Raw genomic sequence first — 19,668 nt, forward strand, 5'->3', positions numbered from 1 at the left:
CAATTAACATTAAAAAAAAGGCAAATAGCATTAAAATTAACAAGCAATACAGTTTTTAAACATGCATAGCCAAGGGGGGATGTAAATGGCATCTTCCTATTATGGTTTCAGGGGGCCTTTGAGTGGAGCAGAGGTACATTTTTTTTATTTTTTTATTTTCAAATACAGTTTTTCTTCTAAAGAAAAGGATCTCTCTCACTTGGGCCCCAGGAAACTGAGAGAGGATGGGAATCAAAGGACTTTTAAAAAATTGCACAGTGCCACGGTGTAATTAACTATTTATTCTTCTCGTTCAATCCTAATTTTTCGGGCACCCAGATAAAAGTTATTTTGCTGACTACTCGTCTAGTCCCCTTCTCCACCATGGCGATTTCTTCAACACAACGTGATTTATTTTATTTGGGTTGGGGGCGATTGTTTGTTGATTTGGTTTCTATTTTGTCACCTATTGCTGTTCCTTTGATTATATGTTGGACACTGTTGTGAGGAGAAGACTTGCCCATAATGCTCGTTGTGCCCTGTGGTCCCAAATACCTGCTGAAGGACTTCATCTTTGCCCGCTGCCTCTACATAAGGCTTCTACCAGGCTACCACCCACGAGCCTGGCGCTCCCATCTCTCTACTCATACTGTGTGCCCTTAAGTAGGCCCTGAAGCGCTGTATCCAAGCCCTAGTCTAAGGAGGTCTACTCTGTATGAGTTACCTACCAGCTGACAAAAAGTAATTAACTTCTGGTCTGATTGAGCCATCAAGTGTAGTCAACGTATACCTGTTCATTTGAGCTCAACAGTAAAACCAACTTTAGATTAGGAATATTATGGTCAATCAGGTCGAAGTGGTGTTTCAAATTAGATCGTTGTGTAACAGACCACAGATCTGTAACTGAAATTAGGAAGTGTTTCATGTCCTTTCCTTTCATTCTAATTCATTGGGTTAGAAAAAAAATAAAAAATAATCATGAATCATTCACAACTGGGTAGGTATCAAGTTTGTCACATTTCAATTGAATAAACTCAAGCACACATTCAACTAATTATAAATGAACCAGCACCCATCATTAGAGAGGGTAGATGAATGTTCTGTTAGGAAATGTCTAGTCCACTCCAGCCACCTACCCACCGAACCACACACACACATAAAACCCATTACTTAATCCAGTGGGCTTTATTAACTATAATTAGCAGTGTCTCTGCTGTTCTCTTCACTGTTCTCATAGGCTTTCTTAGTCTGGGTCATACCACTGTATCTACATGGGGTATTTCCCTTTTGGCTCAAACCATTAGAGTAGAAAAAATCTTCAAAGGCCTTGGGTCTTACTCCCACAGCCCACAGGCATTTATCTCATGCAGTGGGAGCTGTTAACGGTCAGATTGTATGGGGTGTTTTTGAGCTAATAATGCAGAGAAAATAAAACCCTTCTTCAGGCCTGCTGGAACAAACATACCAGACAGATCTTATCATCAAATGGATGGGATACATTTAGTTTGAATGGCTCAGGATCACTGGGTTCCAAACGTACAGCGACGTACAGTTAGTTAGTGCATACATAATTTTTCTATTTTTCATACTGGCCCCGCGTGGGAATTGAACCCACAACCCTGGCGCTGCAAACACCATGCCCTACCAACTGAGCTACATCCCTGCCGGCCATTCCCTCCCCTACCCTGGACGACGCTGGGCCAATTGTGCACCGCCCCATGGGTCTCACGGTCGCGGCCGGCTACAACAGAGCCTGGATTCGAACCAGGATCTCTAGTGGCACAGCTAGCACCGCGCTATATTGTAGTCAGAAAAATTGGGAAATTATATTATTTTATACTAATACAATTGATCAGAGTAAGAGATTTTGTTTAACAAGTAATACAAAAATTCTAAAAAAGATAGAGGTCGAAATTATTGGCACCCCTGTTTTCAATACTCTAGCACCCTCCCCTTGCGAGGATAACGACTCTGAGCCTTTTTCTAAAATGTTTTATGAGATTGGGGAACACATTGGGAGGAATTCCTCCATACAGACCATTCCTCCATACAGAATCTTTCCAGATCCTTGATATCCTTCATCTGCTCTTATGGACTGCCCTCTTCAATTCAAACCAAAGGTTTTCAATGGGGTTCAAGTCCGGAGACTGAATTTTCTAACAAAATCAAAGTGTGGATTGTAGTCACTCCTTGTTTCACAACAGTTTTTGGGAATAAAATGTTAGATATATTTCCTGTAGACCTTTCCTGCAGTCAATGACCAAAATGTGCCCTCTTTGGCCTCATGGGTGGAATGTTATTAATGTTTTTCATAATTTCATAATTAATCAAGTTTATTTTTTACTATGAAGATCTGGTGTTTCTATGTCAAACAGTTTTGTTATATTTCAGTCTCCTGTGATGTATATAAAGTGCAAACTCAAAATTGAATACAAGTTTTTGCCTGCGCTGCAGACGGCTATATCGGTACAGAACTATTAAAGGCCCAGTGCACTACTTTTGTCAAAAACATTTTGTACAAAAATATATACACTACCGTTCAAAAGTTTGGGGTCACTTAGAAATGTCCTTGTTTTCGAAAGAAAAGCAATTTTTTTGTCCATTAAAATAACATCAAATTGATCAGAAATACAGTGTAGACAGTGTTAATGTTGTAAAGGGCTATTGTAGCTGGAAATTGCTGATTTTTTATGGAATGCCAATAATTATGGACCTGACTGTGCTTCAATACCACCAGTCAGTAAGTGGAACAGGGATGTCACAAAGCTTTCAATTTGTCAATGGAAAGCAACTTTGTAAAATAAATGAATGAAATTGTATTTTTAGGTCAAATCGCCAGTTCGCAACCCTACCCTTACAGGATTAATTGATACGTAAACAAACATTACAATGATTCAGAGTGATAATTCAGAGTGAAAATTCTTCCAGTGTTCTGTGCAGTGCACACCGCATAAAGAATGAAAAATACAGTGCATTCAGAAAGTATTCAGACCCCGTCCCTTTTTGCACATTTTGTTACGTTACAGCCTTATTCTAAAATTGATTAAATGAATTTTAACATAATACTAGATAAGTCATTCATACAATAACAATTACCCTAGAGCAGTAAATCAATAAACAATACAGATGGATAATCTAAAAATTGATCTAAAAATTCAGCAAATGGAAATACACAATGGACAAAAAAACATTTACATTTCTCCTCATCGCTCAGCCAGGCTATATCTGGTGGGCTTTCTGGAATAAGGGCAAGCGTATATCTTGGTAGAAAGGGCAATAGAGCAGTGGTTCCCAAAGAACAAATGTTTTATAGTAGCCCCAAACAAGCACACCTGATTCAACATGTAAACTAATCATTAGGCCCTCAATGAGTTGAATCAGGTGTTTTTTGCCCGGGGCTACAACAAAAATGTGTGCTGTTTGACGTACTCTAGGACTGGAGTTAGGAACAGCCACAATAGAGGATAAAATTAATGTCTCTAGCTCTTCGAGGTCACCATAGTTACATAGTCTTTCCTCTTACATTTAACTACAATACAGACCTGTTTCAGTACGCAGGGGCAATATCCGTGTTCTTACCTGTGTACATAGCAATCTCTTGCTTTTAGGTAGGTTGTACATAATATACTGTATCTCTCACAGTCACACATGAATTTGTTCTTAATCAAACAAAAGGTTCTCAATTTTGCTTTATGATTAATATCTTCCACCCATTTATTTTCATATTGCATTGTCAGGTTTTTTTAAAATCTATGTCTCCCTTAATTTGGTTTTTGTACAGACTGTTGGAAAAGGTCAGACATTTCAGTTGCCCAGCTCCCCCTATGGAGAGATCCCATTGAAAAACTTTGCTGGCTATTTGGCCAATTGGCAATGGCATATCCAACAGTCTATTCCAATGTTTTTAAATAGCCAAGGACATATGCAATTGGAAACGCATCTATTTACCAGATTTTTGCATTGAGAAGATTTTGGTTGAGAGGCTAGAAGGTGTTAATAGAATGGGTGAAGAGAGAAGATGAGAACCTCTTTACCAATCTCAACTCAGTCTTGAGATACACTACCGGTCAAAGGTTTTAGAACACCCACTCATTCAAGGGTTTTTCTTTATTTTTACTATTTTCTACATTGTAGAATAATAGTGAAGACATCAAAACTATGAAATAACACATATGGAATCATGTAGTAAGCAAAAAAGTGTTTAAAAAATCTAAATATATTTTATATTTGAGATTCTTATGTGAAGAACAAAGGGTGAGAGTTAGAAAGACAGAGATACATTCACTGAGAGGAGAAGAGAGGGAGAGAGAAAGAGGACACAAAAAGCTGATTATTTGGGTTTGAGACCGTGCCAGGATGTCCTAGAGGGCCACGGCTCTAATTGCTTTTGTTATTGATGCACCAGCAGGTGTCAGCAAAGCAAATGCTAAAAAGGATACACTGCACCTCCCTCATGAGCTGCATTATTCATAGAAAGCATCATCATTTGTCCTCCCATGCCATACATACTTAGGATTCCGCTTGACTAAGTTAGTGTTTACTACATCGACAAGGATCTTGATCCTCTCTCCGGACACATAGTGTGATAACATCACACACATAGGTACACACATGACCCCAAAAGCACTTATAAGAGCCATAAAGAGCGCTCTGAGATGGGCTCCTCCGAGCGGCCCACTTAAATCCACTTAATGTAATAGAGAGGCTGGAGTTGGCCGCCCTCTGACCAGGGCTCTGGCGCATTTGCGGAAAAATGTCCACTCCACTGAGCCTAGTGAATCCACAGCTACCGTCAGTCATTGGGACTGTCACGGGGGGCGGGGGGGAGTTCGCAAGAAGTTAGATACCAAGTGTAGTAGATCTGCATTGGAGAGCTATTGATTTACTGGTTATGGGCCTTTAGAATTATTCATATACTGTATCTGGGTTGGCTTGTAATTACAGATTCCCTATCATACAGACAGACGCGGGGAGGACAGAAAGTATCAGACAGATTGGCAGCTGTCTCCAGTGTAATGTTAGTTCTATTTACATCACCCCAGGGCTCCCGCTGTTGTCTGTCTTGTGCCTGTGAGTAATCTCTCTTTTTCTCTTTATTTCTCTCTCTCTCTCTCTCTCTCTCTCTCTCTCTCTCTCTCTCTCTCTCTCTCTCTCTCTCTCTCTCTCTCTCGCTCACACTCACTCACTCACTCTCTCTCTCTCTCTCTCTCTCTCTCTCTCTCTCACACTCACTCTCTCTCTCTCTCTCTCTCTCTCTCTCTTTCTCTCTCTCTCTCTTCTTCTCTCTATTTCTCTCCATCTCTCTCTATCCCTCCTTCTCTTTCTCTTTCTCTGTCTCTTCTTCTTCTCTCTCTCTCTCTCTCTCTCTCTCTCTCTCTCTCTCTCTCTCTCTCTCTCTCTCTCTCTCTCTCTCTCTCTCTCTCTCTCTCTCTCTATGAGCTCTTCAAAACACAGCAGGAGGGAGCCACCCAGATCTGAATGGAACTGATTTAAAGGACAATTACACCCAAAAACTATATTTTGGTATTTGTTTCATTAGTCCATTGTTTATGTAGTCCCAAAAATGTTTTGCATGTCAGCAATCAAGTTTTAAAATACTTTAAAAATACAGAAATGCAGCTGGTATGATTCATTTTGCATCATATGATGCAAAACGCAGTATCATATGATGGAGAATGCATCATACTGTCTGTATTGAAAAATAAAAAAATTATGTATGCACTCACTAACGGTAAGTCGCTCTGGATAAGAGCGTCTGCTAAATGACTAAAATTTAAATGTAAATGTATTTCTGTATTTGAAAGAAATAGCTGCTGAAATTGTTGTGGAATCCAATAGGCTGCTTAAGCTGCCAAGCATGCTGATGAAAAAGGCAGTTTAATAAAAAACAGTATTTTGAACATCTCAAATTCGCGGCCTGGATAATGGGATAATTAGGAATACAGCGACACCTTCCATCCATGGACTAAGGTACGTTTTTAAGCCATATCCCTTGTCCGTCACCGTGGTCATAAGACTGTTTTGACTTGAAGGCGGGTCCTGAACTTCAAGTTGAGTTTTGGCTAATTGTAATGTTGACACTGCATCTTTTCTTGACCTTTACCAGGAAATGTGGTGACAGTGACCATGATAATGTGGTGTGAGTTCACAAGAGCCCTCTTCACTCAGAAGTGGCAACCAAGGCGAGAGGAATGTGCCCGTGCATGTACGTGCCTGTGTGTGTATGTGTGTATGTATGTGAGTTACATTTTCCAACGCCACACAAATATAACTCCCTAATCAGAATGTCACAGTCATTATTCTTCATTTCTCATAGTTTACAGAAATCTATTTGCTAAAGGTCACACCAGACATCCTAACACTCTGGTGTTTCATTTTCATAATGCTTTTGTTTGTTCGTTCATTCCCCCCACTCCCAGTCTCCCACTCTCCGACACTATCTCCAACCCCTGTCTGATTCCCTGGGAGCATTTCTCATCAGACAAATAGCCCCTGTCTTGCTTTTCAAAGCGGCCGCTGCGAGCAGCTATCAGGCCTGTCTAATCTTATCAGGGCTCTCACTTTCAATGTAAATTCTCAAGCATCAAATAATAAAAGTCTCGGGCAAGTTCATGCCATCTAGCCTTTTCCTCTGCCAAGGTTGTGTCAAAGTTGCGTCAATTCAAATCTGGCATTAGGAACAAAAGAGGTCAACACGACTTCTAAGATATACTAGTTATTTTAATTAATGCAAAAACCTTCAATGGTAAATATGATGTTTCGTATATACGGGCTCTTTGAAATACCTCGCAGGGCACTTCAGAGAACTCAATCCATTGTTTCAGATTGTTCTTCAAATACTCTTACAGAGAGAGTTTCCCACCTCTCTGCTGGCCAATCAGAGTAGAGACTTGAGCGTGGTTTAGACTTACTCAGCCTATCCGTTGGTGCACAGGCTAGTCCCCCGCCTCTTCTGTTACCAGGCATATGTTTATCATAACAACCTGTCATAGTGAGAAGAGCCAGCTCCCTTAGACACCATTCCTACGTCCAAGGAAGGTTCACAGATCACAAAGAACCAGTATATTCTGTATATTCCGGCGGCAGGTAGCTTAGTGGGTAAGAGCGTTGTGCCAGTAACCGAAAGGTCGCTGGTTCTAATCCCCGAGCCGACTAGGTGAAAAATCTGTCGATGTGCCTTAAGCAAGGCACTTAACCCTAATTGCTCCTGTAAGTCGCTCTGGATAAGAGCGTCTGCTAAATGACTAAAACAAAACAAATCCTTATCTCATTTTACCCCCTAAAACAGCTCTTCACATCAATCACAGCCTGCCAGGTGACACAACCTACATTAGCCCAGTCAAGAATGCATTCTTTCTAAGTTAGTCATCCCATCATTTATAAAAATAATACATCTCTCACAATCCCTCTTTTCACACCCACTAGGGTGTGATTCAAAATAAGAAAACACAGGGTGTCATTCATTATAATACAATACAAACTAAAAGAATCACACTTTTATTAATAGGCCATAATGATACAAAAAAATTAAAACCCTCAGTCCATCTACACCCAACTTGCAAATTGTTACCAGTCATCAAAGAACTTCAAACCATCACATAAGGAAAGACAAACATTCATATGGTTAACTTGATTAATAAAGCATAAAACACAGGATTAATAGAACACAAAACATAAGACTATTAAAACATAAAACACAAACAGAGAAGTAAATTTTGGCCCCCTTTAGACACCCTCTAGTGTCACTCCACCAAGCCTGGTAGGTCATATCCTCAATTCCTTAGGTCGGAGTCCAGGATTGGGCCGTATCTCACCATCTGTTGGGAAACCACCTTCCCCATCTCCTTTCTCACCAAACCTCAGACACAGGAAATAAGACAACATCCACAAAGAACAAGTATACCCATAGAAGCTATAACTTCACCCAGAATAGTTACAACAATAGTTTTCCATTTACCAAATATGTTATCAAACCAACCGTTTATGGAGCTATCAATACCAGAGTTCTCAGCCAGTTCGTTCGTCAGCGTAGTTACACCCCTGAAGCTCTTTTGTCACGGACCCGTCCGGTGCTATGTTGTTTGAGGATGAAAGTACAGCACATATATCCAAACAGAACACAAACTCCGCCCCGCTCAGCCAAAAGCATATCTAAAGCTATTCTATTCTGCCATGTCATTAAGCTAGTTGCCGCTGTCTGCTCAGCTAATCCCTTTATTGCATCACGAGTGTGGTTTATAAATCTTTATAATTTATCCAATCTACGTTTTTATTTATTGTTGACCACCAAAAAAGACTTGATTCAAACTCAACTGCGATCTGATTCCTAGCTTTGAATTGTTCTGGAACCCCTCGAGGTACTCCTATCCCATCAAAGGATCCCAGGAGGAGGTCCCACTTTTTACGTGACAACTCACCAGTCTCTGACACGTTTGATTATTTGCGTATGTAGGTGAATTCACAATCAGTTATCACCACACAACCATCAGATGTCAGCACGGGCCTGGTTTTGGTTCCTAAAATCCTCTGGCTGCAACAAAGAGGAGAGATTAGTCATGGTCTCTTTTAGTTGTGATATTCTCTGTGTAGGAGCAGGAGCTAAGATGCCCTACTCTGTATCCTATCTTACTAGTCCTAGAAAAACAATTAGAATCCCCTGAGACTTCAAACGTAGGCAACCTAGGTCGGAATGACTTTGTTATCGGGGGATACAGATATTTCAAGTTACTACAAGACTCTTTCACCACATTCCCAGGTGGCTTGCATGGAGGATAAACCTGTTTTTGCGTACTTCAGACTTTCAGACAGTACCTACCCTTCTATGGGTCACACTGCCATTTCTGGTAATTCCCTACTTTCACAATACTACACCTGTCCCTAAACTGTATAATAAACTATAAAATAAACTATCTACACACATACATGTTGAGCTCTCAATTTCTATTGTTTTTTTTATTTTTATTTTTTTAAAGTATTTTGTCCTCTCCTTCGTATATATTTATTATTTAATCCTATCATTATTATTTAATCCTATCACTCCCCCTTTTTGACACATGATTTGCCCATGTGTCAATATTACCACCTTCCTAAACCATCCCTTAGGTAATTTATCATCCAATTGCCATGCCTTTCATTTTTGAGATTGTCTTTTGCTTCTTTATTGCTCCTCCCACTTCCTTTGTCTTTTATGGCAGCTAAATTCGACTTTCATCCAGTTCAGAATCAATTAGTAATCCAATCTTCAATCTCTTATCTTGTAAAAACACTTATGTTTAGTTCAACCTCTGTTCTACCCCGGCTCTCCCGGGCTTGACCTGAAGACTGATTGTTCGACATGACAAGTCCATATTTAGGTCACCTAAGTCTTCTGCCTAGCAACAAAGAATAAAAACCTCTATGTTCATGATTAACCCAGATATATCTAATAGCCCACCAAAAAACCTCATCATCTTTAAATCACGACCAATGTCATATCCCTCTTTACTCTCTACCATTTGGATAACATCCCTGATGTATATATGCCTCCTTAGAGTTCCAATTATTTTACCATGGGCTACCATTGCCTTCCCATAGATAAGATCACTTAATTTACCCGTATGCAGTACAAAATGGAGTACCCAAGCTTTACAGCAGTCTATCCTTACCAAAAAGCTCATCATTCTTCATCAAAAAATTTTTTTCTTCTCTCTAGTCCCTATCTACCTGATCCGATTGCTAAATCAATGATCTAGGCAATAGTTGTCTCGCCTTAGATTGTACATTCCTCTGATTACTGCAGCTTATTCCATTAATTTAGGTTCAAATATCCCCCAACAAACCGTTCCATCCTACAGCATAGTAAACACCACCTATGAACTGTTGAAAATCCCCTAAATTCAACATAACAACCCTTTATAAACATTATGCTGGGTGTGTTTTTTTAATTTGAAAAACCCAATTGAAAAATAACAATCAAAGATAGTTAGGCTCAACTTAATTTGGTAGCTCCCTCTTATGACCTAAATACTGCCTAACTTAGATGAGCTAAGGGGCGGCAGGTAGCTTAGTGGTTAAGAGCGTTGTACCAGTAACCGAAAGGTCGCTGGTTCTAATCCCCCAGCCGACTAGGTGAAAAATCTGTCTATGTGCCCTTGAGCAAGGCACTTAACCCTAATTGCTCCTGTAAGTCGCTCTGGATAAGAGCGTCTGCTAAATTACTAATTTATTTTCTCCTGGTTATAATCTAAAGATGGTAGTATACACAAAACATGATACAGATATCCCCAGTCTTAACCCATCAATAATTGTTTGTATCAATCTAATTCCTCATAACTAATCCATTAAACCACTCAAAATTCCTCGAGTATACAATGATTATTTAATTGATTACCCTATCTCTGCTACATGTGATCTCATCTCAAATGATCCATTATCAATTATTTGTTCAACCCCCTAGGAAAATCTGTCTCCCCTGTTTCACCAATCCAGAACCCACCACAGGCTGGCGCTATTTCCCCAGCACAACAGCCAATGCATACTTGCATCCTAACCAAAATACATTATCGTTCTAAAATTGTCCAACTATTTAGTATTTTCCCGCTAACCCATTTCAGTTCGCTATTCAATTTCTTTAACTGTTCTCTCTGATTAGGCCCTAATTAATAAAACAAATATTTGCTATCGTTGATCAGCATACACTTAATGACATTCCTACCATCTGAACTATGTCCTGTCTCTTACATCTCCTTTCCCTCTCCTGTTCCTTTCTACATTATGGGGGAGGCGCGGGAAACTTCCCTACAATCTTCCTTCTTAGGAAATAATGTCATTCGTACTTGTAACATATTTTCATAGACCTATCTAGAATACTACTAAAGCTATCTTATGCAACTTTTAATACACGTAAAAACTCTCTCTCTCTCCACCCATTCCCTATTGAATAAGTGAGTTTTTTTCTATTTAACCCCAAAACACGCTACAAATAGTCCATTCAACATTACCAAACCAAATACTCCATCGTACCCATTCAATCAACACATCAGCAGTGGAATTTACACTCATAAATGCAGATTGTTACTCCATGCCTTGAAATGATAAATAGATTTCCACCAATAGCATATTACAATGATTTCTCATCTTACCCTCTAACACAAAATGAAGTTCCCTCACTGTACTACGTTAGCTCTACCATGATAATTAGTTCAATTTAACCCTCTATTTGCTTTGTACTATATTATACATTACGTCTAAAACAACATTACTTATGGTCAGTTTAATCCACCATCACATGATCCAACAACGCCACAATCTTAAACTCATATGGGGCGGCAGGCAGTCTAGTGAACAATAGCGCCGCGCCAACAACCGAGAGGTCGCCGGTTCCAATCGCCGACCAGGCGAAAAATCTGCCGATGTGCCCTCGAGCAAGGCACTCAACCCCAATTGCTCCCATAAATCGCTCTGGACAAGAGCGTCTGCCAAATTACCAAAAATGCAAATGTAAATATTCTCTACTTTCTCACCCATGACGCACGTCTACGCTCGGGTGAGCAAGTTTAGAACATTCTCTCGTCAGATACCCACATGCGTTCCCAGCCAACTCCCAGTCTTTCCTGGCTCCAAAAGCCACACTTTCGCTCTCTCCAGCCCCTCCCCTCGCAACTCTACTTCTTTCCTGTTCAGGGGGAACAGGCTTTTTGAGGAGCTGTTTCTCGTTTTAGCGCGTTTCCAATATTCTGCCGTTATTCAAAGTACTTTAGTCTATTTATTTAAATCAAATAATTCCCACCTAATTAGTTAAAGTTGGTGCACGTTTATTTCAGCCTTAATTATTTGAAAGCAGTATTCTTACAGTGCCACACATCAAATGGTAAATCAAAACAAATAAACCAAAGTGTTTCAATTATTTAACCAATGGTTGTTATGTCAAATCAAGCGCTACACATATTACTTCAATTTACTTATTTAAAACCAGTGTTATGCTATGTCAAACATTAAACATTACAATTTAATTATATCAGTTCAAACGTTTCAGTTGAGTCATTCTAGTTATTCATTATTTTACCTTCATATTCCCAATTGTTATTAACGGGTTATACGGTTTAAGCAACCACAAACCCAACAGTTATTCACAAATTATACAGTTTGGACAGCCACAGACGTCTTAATATACAGGTTTATTATTCACACTCTCATGCATACGACAACACTCGCACTGTCTAACTTTTTATAGTACCTCATATGGGTGTCTTTTGTTAAGGTTTGCACACTTTAAACTTTATTTCCTAATTGTAATTCTCATTATTTACTGTTTCAAAATATTATTTGTATTCACAGCCAAAAATGGCACACAGTTAAACGTAGTATACAGTTTTCACACAGCAAAAATAGTACACAGTTATCGCACTCACTCACAATACACAGTCATAATCCTATCACACAGTCAAATATGTCACACAGTCATAAATGACACACCTACACTCCACACACAATCTATTTGGGCACACAGCCTCTTCTATTTGGGCACACAGTCTCCTCTACTATCTTTAAAAATACTCAGCTGAACCTAGCCATATCCTCGAAGTTATGGACCTTGCCAGTCGCTAGTATTTATCTAAAATTTCCCGAACCTAGCCGTATCCTCGTAGTTACGGACCTTGCCGGTGTAATTCTACGAACCTAGTCGTACTGTCGTAGTTACGAACCTTGCCGATAGCAATTACTTAAATAAATGATTCCCTATATCTCCGAACCTTAGCCGTATTGTCGCAATTACGGACCTTGCCGGTAGATGTCAGTATTGTCTCCTGAACCTAGCCGTATCCCACGGACCTTGCCGGTAGAACCAATACTCTCTGGTACCATGGTTTAACATCACATTTACCAAAGGTTTATTTGTCACAATATTGTGCTTATCTACTCATAATAGTTTCATAATTTAGTTCACTTACATCAGACAGTTGTTTCACAAAATTAATTTGGATAAAGCCAATGTGCAGATCTTTAGTTATTTAACAATAGGTATCTGCTTACCTTTGTAGTGGTCCGGACTTTTTGTGAAACACACAGTCCAATGAAAGAGGTAACCAAATGGGCCGGACAATACCCAGCGAAGTCCCTTCTACCAGATCACGTCGGGGTCACCAATTGTCAAAGTTGCGTCAATTCAAATCTGGCATTAGGAACAAAAGAGGTCAACACGACTTCTAAGATATACTAGTTATTTTAATTAATGCAAAAACCTTCAATGGTAAATATGATGTTTCGTATATACGGGCTCTTTGAAATACCTCGCAGGGCACTTCAGAGAACTCAATCCATTGTTTCAGATTGTTCTTCAAATACTCTTACAGAGAGAGTTTCCCACCTCTCTGCTGGCCAATCAGAGTAGAGACTTGAGCGTGGTTTAGACTTACTCAGCCTATCCGTTGGCGCACAGGCTAGTCCCCCGCCTCTTCTGTTACCAGGCATATGTTTATCATAACAACCTGTCATAGTGAGAAGAGCCAGCTCCCTTAGACACCATTCCTACGTCCAAGGAAGGTTCACAGATCACAAAGAACCAGTATATTCTAGTATTTGGAGACACAAATCCTTATCTCATTTTACCCCCTAAAACAGCTCTTCACATCAATCACAGCCTGCCAGGTGACACAACCTACATTAGCCCAGTCAAGAATGCATTCTTTCTAAGTTAGTCATCCCATCATTTATAAAAAATAATAAATCTCTCACAGTTGCGAAGCCTAGCTCTCCTGACCTCCACTCTAAAGTGTAGGCGTTCTTCTTTTCACTTTAAACAGGTATTGATATTTGCCTAAATCTGTTCAGTTTCTTCCTTTGGTGGCTTCAGTGACCTTTTGGGGGGGGAGTTATGGATGTTTTCTCCTATTTTGTTCTATCAGCTCGTTGTGAGATGATTCACTGTTGAAACCATTGCACGTTAGAGTATAGGCTAAATACTGAAGGAATTACTAAAGAATTATATGGTGTACCATGAACAAAACCAAAAAGATACAAGTAAGATAGGAGTAAGTAAGGGTTTAATGCATGAAGGGGGGTCATTGAGAATCCACACTAGGGCACAGGCATGGCTGCTATTGTTGGCTGATCTCTTAAAGAAAGAATCCACTCAAAAACAATCATTTGGTGTATTTTTTTTCCATTAGTCAGCAGTCAAGTTTTCAAGATAATGGACTTTCAAGAAACAAAGTGTCACTTGCCACATCATCATTTTCCATTTTGGGACTGTATCAACAGTGGACTTATAAAAAATATATATATATATTGTTTTTGAGTGGAGTTTCTGATAGTCTTCAGCATAGAATCTGTTTGACCTGCCTAAGAAGAGGTGATTGAAGATTGACAGAGTCAGGACTCGAACACACCAATAGTACTTGCGAACTGAGTGCAACCCAATTTTACATGTAGAATTACCGGAAATGTCAGCAGTCAACAGAACGATTGGTCGACTAACGGGAGATCCACATTAGCCCTGATGTTTTTAATGATATCGTCACACTGGGTTTGGTGGTGATCCAAAGCAATGTCTCTTAGGACCTTGTTACTTTACTGAGGAGTCATGAACCTGCCTTATCCAATCAATTGATCAAGGGCTCTATTCATTTTAGTCATTTAGCAGACGCTCTTATCCAGAGCGACTTACATTATTATTATTTGATTTTTTTCATACTGGCCCCCCGTGGGAATCGAACCCACAACCCTGGCGTTGCAAACGCCATGCTCTACCAACTGAGCTACATCCCTGCCGGCCATTCCCTCCCCTACCTTGGACCAATTGTGCGCCGCCACATGGGTCTCCCGGTCAGAGCCAGCTACGTCAGAGCCTGGATTCAAACCAGGATTTCTAGTGGCACAGCTAGCACTGCAATGCAGTGCCTTAGACCACTGCGCCACTCGGGAGAACAGAATGTTCCGATTGAGCCAACATATACAGCGTTTACCGTGAACGCAGTCTCTGCTAAAGCGGGAACATTGCCTTTAAATTTCAAACGGAAGTTTATTGCCTTTAATTTTCACGGAAGTTCATTGCCTTTAAATTTCACAGAAGTTCAGCTTTACAGCGTACTTTAAAGCTGAACTTCCGCGATGCGGATTGAATACAGCCCCAAATCAACCTTCATTAAGTTAGGATTTCACAGATCATGAGTTGGCATTTTAAGTCTGAGCCCCAGGCAAGTTTTATGATAACTTTTTGGGATCTCACTTTGGCTGACTCTGCAATATCAAGGCTCACTGAAATAACTTGGGTCGAAAATGAACTATTGTTGTGTGAGGGGGTGTCTGGCTTTCAAGTCATCACCTTTGACCCAGACGGTTGAAGGCACAGTTTCAAACAGAACTCGCTCTTTTAAGACATGCCACACTATCAGCATTGTTCCTATAGCAAACTTCAGTCTTATTTTTCATATGGTTTGATCTTTTGCTCGCTGAAATGCCGTGGTGATTATACTTTTCATAATCTTGAAAACACTTTTTATGTTTTAAAGATTAGGAATGCCACTTCCGTTTGCATTAACTATTGAAAGCTCTAGGGTCACTCTCACTGTTATGCGCAGTCATATTTCTGTGACCTCCTTGACATAAACTATTGTCAGAAAAATGCCCATTTGCATCAATATGTACTGCAAGTATGGCAGCTAGTACAAGGATAGCAAGATAAAGACCTGGTATGTATTCATTATGGGGAAGCTGTGCAGTGCACTGTGTGCAGGTGAAGTTTGTATGATTTATTAAACCTTGGGGGAAAGATGCGTTTGAGCTATAAGCACACAACCCAAACACTGACAGTCAATTTATCACGCTTTATCTTCTTATTCATTCATAAAATAAGACCTCTACAAGAGAATGTTTAGGCTGAGTTTTGATAGCTTGCACAATGCAGAATATGTCCTCATTTTGAAGGAAAGAGTGACAAGGATAAGAGAGGAAAGTAAATTGTTTCGACATTCAGCAGTGGGAACAGATGTCCTTGTCAAGTCAACGTTTGCTCGAATACGGATGGATATTGGATATGGATATACAGATAAGAATGAACATGTGAGGGATTTATGAACAGTGAAGAACATGTGTTTTCAGTCCATTTCATTTTCATGGAGTCATGGTTCAATCCCTTTAACAGTTTAAAAACAGTATGAAATTACGGTGTCCATATAAGGATAGCCTTTGTCTCAGCAGGACTTTTACAGTGTTTTCTGAAATGACTGAAATCCTCAACGAGACAACACCCAAAATTAAACTTTGTGGGTTTTAGATGTCAAAACGGGGGAGACAGTTTCCTAAATCATGCCTTTAGCATTGTAATGAAGGTAATGGAAAGAGCCTTAGTTAGCGTATTTTAATTCAGAATGTAAAGGAGTTCAAAAGGAGACATCAGATTTACTAAGTCTTTGATAATCATAAACCTTATTCTTGTACTCTCCCTGTTAATTAGCCAATTCATAGCATGGATGGTAAAACTTGAGTCCAAGATTATTTTTATTGCACCGGCCAAGATTGGGGGAAATTATGTTAAGCCCAAAACTTCTGCTGTGATATTACCTCATTGACGAAAAAATGAAAAACCTTGAAACTGTTTTTTTTAATCATTTTTTCTGAAAATGTTTCTCTTTTTGCTTTGATGCATACACTACCACATTCCAATATGCACTGTGTACTAAACATTATGAACTTTCTATGACATAGACTGACCAGGTAAATCCAGGTGAAAGCTATGATCCCTTATTGAAAGGGAGTAGATGATGGGGAGGAGACATGTTAAAGAAGGATTTTTAAACCTTGAGACAATTGAGACATGGATTGTGTATGTGTGCCATTCAGAGGCTGAATGGGCAAGACAAAATATTTAAGTGCCTTTGAACGGAGTATGGTAGTAGGTGCCAGGTGCACCAGTTTGAGTGTGTCAAAAACTGCATTGCTGCTGTGTCCTGTGTGTACCAAGAGTGGTCCATCACCCAAAGGACATCTAGCCAACTTGACACAACTATGGGAAGGATTGGAGTCAACATGGGCTAGCATGCCTGTGGAACGCTTTCGACACCTTGTAGAGTCCATTCCCCAACTAATTGAGGTTGTTCTGAGGGCAAAACGGGGTGCAACTCAATATTAGGAAGGTGTTTCTAATGTTTTGTACACTCAGTGATTTGACTAGAAAGTTTTAATGCCGCTTTAGGGTTTCCGAAGGTCTTTTCAAGTATACTTCTCTCTCTCTCTCTCTCTCTCTCTCTCTCTCTCTCTCTTTCTCTCTCCCCTTCTCATGCTCTTCTAAGAGTGTCCCACACTCCCTGGAGCCCAGCTCTCATTGATCAAAGTGGAAGTAGAATATCAGGGGTGTGTGTCATCCAAAGCCTGAATTGGACTTGGTCCAATTTGATGGGGCCAAGCCTGAGCTGAGGACTTAAATTATTTCGAGAAATGGATTTATGCAAGGCTGCTGTTCTGCCTCCAGAGTCCTGCAAACCCCAAGCCAGAAAAACGTTTATAACCATTGCTGCCTACTAATGTCCTCTACATGAACAACCTCTGGAAAAACAATCAATAAACGTGTCTGTCCCAAGATATCATTTACCTAAGGATCACAGTCTGTTGTGGTGGTTTTACTTTGAAATATTATGTTGGTAACCACAATTATTAGTTATCTCAAATAAAAGGGTAGCTATACATAATAGCGTTGGTATTTTGATGCAATTAAGTACTTTCTGCAATGTAACAGTATCTTAAAGGTCCTGAACAGTGAAAATGGGATGATATTTGGATGAAATCAGTTCAAAGTAGGGTGACACAAGGAAGAAAAATTGCTGTAGCTGGTACATTGATAAAGTTGTATCATAAAGTTACTGGTCCCCTCCCCCTTGTCAAACACTTGGATTCAGGAGGCAGGCATTACCAAGGATTTACTTCCAGCTATGCAACATCACATAAAGCCTGACATTTTATACACCAATGGTAGCGTCTTGTCATCTTTACTCATTTAAAAGTGTATCGCCTTAAAACCGCCGTCACATGTGCACCTACGCCTTGCTTTGGCTTTATTTACAAACTGTAAGTTAGCTACCAGTAGCTAGCTCAAGCAGAAGTACCACCAAAGATACCGGTAACCTTTCATCTGTGGTGTGACTGTTAGCTAGCAAGCTACTTACAAGCATGCCGGCAAAAGCACACTGTGTTGTGACTGGATGCCATAGTGTAGATTTAACTTACACTATTTTCTGAAGAATGAAGACATCCAACAGCAATGACTGCTTTTCATTTCGGGTGGACAGGCTGCACTGAAAATTACGATCATGTTACATTTCGAGCGAAGTTGCTTTATCAATTGGGGAGAACACTCGATGGGTCTTGCCAGGAAGCTAATCCTGAAGACGGATGCTGTACCATCATTGACAGTGGATCTTTCAAGCACTGACCATAATGTAAGTATCAGAGTTTGATGAGTCTGACACGGTAGCCAACATTTTTGGGGGATCGGTGGGGCTAACATTAGATAATACAACTGTGGCTGTGGCTGCTTTGAGTTGTGAACGGTATATATTTTCTGTAACACACCTGATAGTCACTATATGTTTTTTGTTTTTCCATCCATTAGCCCCCTACATTGAGTCTGATAACTGCCAGCACACAGCTGGCACAAAGGAATGTTGTCCACAAAAGGAGTTGCGGTGTGTATAGTATTTCTAATTTAACCCTTAGGGCCGGGGGGATTATTATTTCACTTTCCATCTCGTTTTGTCTTTCCACTATCATCAAGCAGTAATGATAGACATTTTCATTTTAGAAAATTCAACATATACTCTGTCTGCACAGCTTCCCAGGCAACCATCGCAACAGGAATGCTGTGATACAAAATCAGCTTTCCCACAGGCAAAGAAGGGGGGATATGCTGTGAAGCCTTTGAAAACAGATATAACATACTGTAAGTTATAGTTATTCACTTCACATCTGCATCCATTGAGCATTTCAGGCATACAAACATTTCCAAATACAAATATTCAGAAGTTTAACAAAAAAGTGCACAACCAAATATTGCATGTATCAAATTGAGTACCTCAAAGACACCAGAAAACACATTGTAGAATGAGTAGATCACAACATCAACAAATTAATAGCATCATAACTCAGAACAGTAAATAAAAGGACATTTATTCACTACCCATTTAACAAACATTTCCCTTTTCAAAAACATTACAGGCTAAGACAGGCTCCTGGATCTCCTCTTCAACGAGGCCACCCTTGATCCAGCGCCGTATGTGGGGAAGTTGTGAGAGCTGTCCCTCCAAGGACCCCTGTCTGCCCAGTGTGAGAGGCCTGACAAGGAGGAGGCCGTAGCTGGATTTGTCTCCCGCTTCAATCTTGGGGGTGACTAAAACCAAGTGAGTGACTGAAACCTGCTTGATTGAAGTGGGGTACATGGGTCCCCGTCCCCCCCGGGTGCCTATATTAGGCTTATGACCAAAAAAATATGTTTTATGTCGAATGATATCTCACCATTATTTTTCACCTTTATTTCATGTTGATCAATATTTTGGCTCTGCTGGCCTATTGTAAAGGCACCAATAAATTGTCCAGTACATCTATTGTATGCTGTTTTCATCTACATTCCCTTATGTGCAAGCTTCTAAGGTGACTCAGGCTTTACTAATTCTTGTGAAGAAGTGTATCAGTGAACTGTACTCTGTAATTAGTTACAAAACA

Source organism: Coregonus clupeaformis, unplaced genomic scaffold (assembly GCF_020615455.1).
Source record: "Coregonus clupeaformis isolate EN_2021a unplaced genomic scaffold, ASM2061545v1 scaf0130, whole genome shotgun sequence".
NCBI classification, from domain to species: Eukaryota; Metazoa; Chordata; class Actinopteri; order Salmoniformes; family Salmonidae; genus Coregonus; species Coregonus clupeaformis.